The following is a 6,058-nucleotide window of genomic DNA, read 5'->3' as shown; positions in this document are numbered from 1 at the left end:
ATTATGGGATGGACCCCCAGGTGGGACAGTCTCTGCATCTCAATTTTAAGCTCAAGGAAAGAGGGCTGGTGTGTATAGTTCTTTCAGCTGTGAACTGCTTTGGACAGTCAATCCCAGAGTGCCAATTAATGAATTAATACACCTGTGGGAGGTGTCTAGGGGCTTGCTCAGGGATTGAATTATTTTCAATGTTTTTATTACTGAATTAGTGTAAGGACGGAGCTGTCAAGTGAGTCACCCCTGCAGATGGCACAAAGCTGGGAGGGACAGGAAATGCAGTGATGGCAGAAATCAGAATAGAAATGACACTAGCTACCAGAATGCTGATCTGAACCTATGAGATAAAATATGGGAAGAAGAAAATGTAAAACTTCAAATAGACCCAAAGTTTCCTCTGCTCAGATATGAGCTATGTCAGTGGTGCTGAGCTACTTTACTGGAATGCTCATAGCATATGAAATTTTGTCAGTATTCTCATGTGTAAGAAAAATCTGCTCCAGTTGCTGTGGGAGAGAAACATTGAGGAGCCCCATCCCTCCTCTTCCTCATCTCTCTCTATGACCTCTGTGGGGATTCTGGGAAACTGCCTGGATGCTCATGGGCTCTGAGTTGGTAGAAGGAGTGAAATAAAGAGAAATACAGGAGGACTTAACACATGGCAGGAAGCAAGAGCATATTGGAAAAGAAATAAACACTGAGAAATTTGAGGTGAGTGTAGACTCATTATGAAGCAGTGGTATGATGTAGATCTTGCCCTGAACATAGATAGTAGTTTATTTGGTATTTGGGCCAAGTCTATAGGATACTGAGACTGGGGAAGATATCTCTTCAGGGCAGCTTCATATAGCTTACTGTGTTTTAGTTGGATTTATCCATCCACATCGGTCATTCAGGTTCCTCATGAGGATTCTAAGGCAAGGTTTCTCCGAGTGTGGCTGTGAGACTGCAAAGGTTCCCAGGGTGAGCACCAACGCCCCCCCCCCCCCCAGTCAAATTCTTTCTCCTAATTCTGAGATGTGATTTGTCGTTTTCACAGGGGTTGATTGTTATGTTTCCAGATTACATCATGCTGCCAGCTATCCTTTATGAAGATGTTGTTGTCCAGGTATGTCTGCATGTATATGTGTGCAACTGCTGAGTTTTGATGCGATACCGAGTAAGAAAATTCACAATTATTTGGCTCCTTTTATTAATGTTTTCATAGCACTGGAAACTGAATCTCCTCCATGCTAGGCAAGCTCTCTATCCTATATCCCCAGCCCTACTCATAATTTTCTGAGAGGTTGGAATAAGGTTCCTTTCTCCACCCAAATGTATATCCCCCTTGGATACCACATTTTTATTTATAAATTTCACCCAAAATAATGTAACTGATTAGAAGTACTGCCAGATATAAGAGAAGATTTCATTTCTTAAACATTGATGTAAGCAACATGGAAAACAAGATCCTCAGTAAATACTAAAGATGTGAAGGGAACTCTGAAGTCAAGACGTTTAAGAACAATTGCTTTAGAAGTTACTACGGGAGCCAGACCTCCTTCTCCTGCAGGCCTCCAGTGTTCTGTCTTCATTTGTTCCTATGAAGGAAGAGTTGTAAGGAACTCGAAAGGCAATTATCCTGTCATAGTCTTTGAATTTTTAAAAACTACTTATTATTTGTATGTGTGTGCCGTGAAACACGTGGAGGTCAGAGGGTAAGTTTGTGGAGCCACTTCTCTTCTTCCACTTTTATGTGGGTTCCAGAGATAAAATTCAGGTCATCTGTGCCCACTGAGCCATTTCTGCAGCCTCCTGGATTCAGGTTATGATGGTTGCTATGGAGTCAGAGCTGTGAGGGAAATGTGAACATCCCCGTCCCTCTCAGGGACCTTTGCTCACTGGAAAATAACATACACGCTTCTCTCTCTCTCTCTCTCTCTCTCTCTCTAATCATTATCCTCTTGAACCTTCAACAATCCAGGCATCAGAAGAGAAGGGAAGAGGTAGGCTAGAGATACAAAGAATTATAAGTTTTTACTTTTATTTCATTTCCTAGTGAATTCTGGAAGATTCCTGGCCTTCTGTGTTCTCTATCTCCACCCACTTTTTCATTTAGTAACCTCACCTAGGCTGTGTCCTGACTCAGAGTGAAAATGCTATCATGGAGGAGAGGTGAACTCAGGCTGGGCTTGTCCCTGCCAGGGGACAGGCAGGGGAGAAGGAACACAGGCTTTTTATCAGTGCCACAGGCAGAGCTCAGGCCCTTTCATCCCCAATCAGGTCACCAGTAATGAGATCCTGGAACCTTTCCCTGAGGTTAGCCCCTGATGTTACAGTTAGGCCCCATGCAATTTGGGCTCATCAAATGGAACAAGTAAAGAGAGAAAGTGACAGCCAAAATTTTGAGCAAATGTTGAAATCATTGCGCTAGGGCTGCCTTGAAGCAAGGTTAGAATTAGTGTGACAATGCTATGATACATATAATCATATGTAAAATGGTCTAGTTATGATTATTTTCATACATGAACAAATTCAAGCGTTTCATAGAATTCACTCATCACTCACCATCTACTAAATAATTTATGCACTGTTATTAGGTTCTAAGCTCTCAACCTTTCATCTCGTTAATGATTAAAAACTCAAATTCAGTTAGTGTAACTTCATTCGCTTCCTCTATGACCATGATAAGGTCATAGAGGAAGGGGACCTTCAAAAGAAATTTGCATCCTAGGTCAGATAGTTATTGTGATGAATTCAAAATATTAACTAACCTCAATATTTCTCATGTGATCCCATTTCTCTGATGAAATAAACGTCATCAACAGCTTTCAGATCTTCTCCATTCATTCACAGGCGACCGCCAAATACTGCATCCCACCTCCCAGCAGACCACATGGTTCAGTTCCTGGAAGTACAGGATCTGTTAGATGGGACCTACATGATCCTTCTTCTAAAACACCTCACCCTGGTCACACCAGACATCAGTCGTTCTTTGTTCTGTCAAGTTAAGAAGGTTTACCTTCTGAATAAGTCTTTTCATTGGTGTTCTATACTCTCTAGTGTTTTCAGGAGCCTCCTACACTTCTCTCATCGATTCTCCTGACAATCAATCTACGGGTTGTCCCCAAGCCCACTCTCGTTCTCCATCAGTGTTTATTACCTTTGGGAATGATGACATCATCCTTCCATCATTCAAACTGGAGAACCATAAACTCATCCTTGACACTTGGTTGACACTCCACCCTGCTCTCCAAGCCACCCACTCCTGCTTCCTGGCCCTGGTATTTATTCCCCTGTATGGGGGCATATAATCTTTGCAAGACCAAGGGCCTCTCCTATCAGTGATGGCCAATAGGCCATCTTCTGCTGCATATGCAACTACAGACACAAGCTCAGGGGGTACTGGTTAGTTCATATTGCTGTTTCTCCTATAGGGTTACAGACCTCTTCAGCTCCTTGGGTACTTTCTCTTGTTCCTCCATTGGGGGCCATGTGTTCCATTCAATAGATGACTGTGAACATCCACTTTTGTATTTGTCAAGCACTGGCATAGCCTCACCAGAGACAGCTATATCAGGGTCCTGTCAGCAAAATCTTGCTGGCATATGCAATTGTGTCTGCATTTGGTGGTTGATTATGGGATGGATCCCCAGATGGGGCAGTCTCTGAATGGTCCTTCCTTCTGTCTCATCCTCAAACTTTGTCTCTGTTACTCCTTACATGGATATTTTGTTCCCCATTTTAAGGAGGGACGAATTATCTCCACACTTTGGTATTCCTTCTTCTTGAGTTTCATGTGTTTTGCAATTTGTATCTTGGGTATTCTAAGTTTCTGGGCTAATATCTACTTATCAGTGAGTGCATATCATGTGAGTTCTTTTGTGATTGGGTTACCTCAGTCAGGATGATACCCTCCAGATCCATCCATTTGCCCAAGAATTTCATAAATTCATTGTTTTTAATAGCTGAGTAGTACTCCATTGTGTAAATATACCACAGTTTCTGTATCCATTCCTCTGTTGAAGCACATCTGGGTTCTTTCCAGCTTCTGGCTATTATAAATAAGGCTGCTATGAACATAGTGGAACATGTGTCCTGTGGACGTTGTACATCGTGGTGCGCACTAGGCTCCGCACCACGATGTACAACGTCCACAAGCAGTCTCTACATCCTTACCAGCATCTGCTGTCACCTGAATTTTTGATCTTAGCCATTCTGACTGGTGTGAGGTGGAATCTCAGGGTTGTTTTGATTTGAATTTCCCTGATGATTAAGGATGTTGAACATTTTTTCAGGTGCTTCTCAGCCATTCAGTATTCCTCAGTTGAGAATTCTTGGTTTAGCTCTGTACCCAATTTTTAAGTAGGGTTATTTGACTTTCTGGAGTCCATTTTCTTGAGTAATATATTGGATATTAGTCACTTATCTGATTTAGGATTGGTAAAGATCCTTTCTCAATCTGTTGATGGCCTTTTTGTCTTATTGACGGTGTCTTTTGCCTTACAGAAGCTTTGCAATTTTATGAGGTCCCATTTGTTGATTCTTGATCTTACAGCACAAGCCATTGCTGTTCTGTTCAGGAATTTTTCGCCTGTGCCCATGTCTTCGAGGCTTTTCCACACTTTCTCCTCTATAAGTTTTAGTGTCTCTGGTTTTATGTGGTGTTCCTTGATCCACTTAGACTTGAGCTTTGTACAAGGAGATAAGAATGCATCAATTCACATTCTTGTACATGGTAACCACCAGTTAAGCCAGCACCATTTGTTGAAAATGAGTTCTGCCAAGTTTTAACCCCAACTCTTTCTTCTCCCCCAAATCTACTTCCCTTCTTTGCCATGCTCATGGTCTAGGCTGGCATCTTTCTTTTCTACACTGCAGCAAAAGCGAATGCTTTGCCATACCCTCTCCTCTGCTGTTTGATTCACTTTCACGTTGACATCTGTTCCCGACAGCTATAGTCATGGTATACCCTAAACCCACCAAGCTACTGTTTAAATATTTCTTCAATTGCTCTCCATACTTTTAGAAGGTCATGATTTTTTTCCCATATACACTGAAACTCCATCTTAGAACTCAAATTAGGTTTCTCCTGACTTGCTGAGTTCTGGCCTGTCTGGTTACAGCCTCCGATATCACAGGTCTTTGCACAGGTGTCTCCCCAGTCAGGACAGTGCCTTGGTTTCTCATCACAGGTTAATACACAGTCGTCCTTCATTTGCAGCTGAAGTGGTGCTCTTTTTCAGAAGCATACCTCAGACATGATCACTCCATAAGATTTCATAGCATTGTGTGTTTTCATGTGCCTTTCTGTGTACAGCTTATGACAGCTGCCATTTTAAATTTATTCATGAGATTGCTTAATAATATCTGTCTCTTCACTAGCCTACAAATGCAGGGGAGCAGGGTCCATGTCTGTTCTTGTGCTGTGTACCTCACCTAATGCCAAGCAGGTGGTAGGAAACCCATAAATATTTATTGAATGGATGTGGAATGAATAAATATTCAGGGGATTGTTTTAGATGCTCTAGGGCATTGGTTCCCAAACTTTAACAACCAGATCACCCAAAGGCTTGTTAAAGCACAGATTGCTAGGCCTCCACCAGAATTTCTGATTCGGTAGGTCTTAGGAGTCACATAAAAATTTACATTTCTAACATGTTCCAAGACGCTGACATTGCTAGTCCAGGGATCAGGATTGAGAGTCATTGCTTCAGGGAATTGAATAGATTATGATTGCTCTTATCAAGAAATTTACAATTGTATTCTGGATGAAAATCATAGATGAGACAAATTTAAAAAAAATACCATTTAAACATTTAGGAAACTGGGCCAAGAGAAGAGAAGGCATAATCTTGTATATTCTTGATGCACATAACTCATTGATGTATCAATGTTATGGTCAACAGTTGCTGCTAGTTTTTGAGGAAAAGGAATATTTCAGATTGAATAACTAAGAGTTTAGAGGCTATAAAGTGGGTCTTAAAGGAGTCTTAACAGGACTATAGTGATGGCTCAGGACTTAAAGTGCTTGACAAACAGGCAAGAAGACCAGTTACCAGAGCCTCTCTCCCCCCCCCCC

This window comes from Mus pahari, chromosome 5, assembly GCF_900095145.1.
Source record: "Mus pahari chromosome 5, PAHARI_EIJ_v1.1, whole genome shotgun sequence".
In the NCBI taxonomy this organism is placed as follows: Eukaryota; Metazoa; Chordata; class Mammalia; order Rodentia; family Muridae; genus Mus; species Mus pahari.
Note: the sequence above shows the minus strand (reverse complement) of the source record.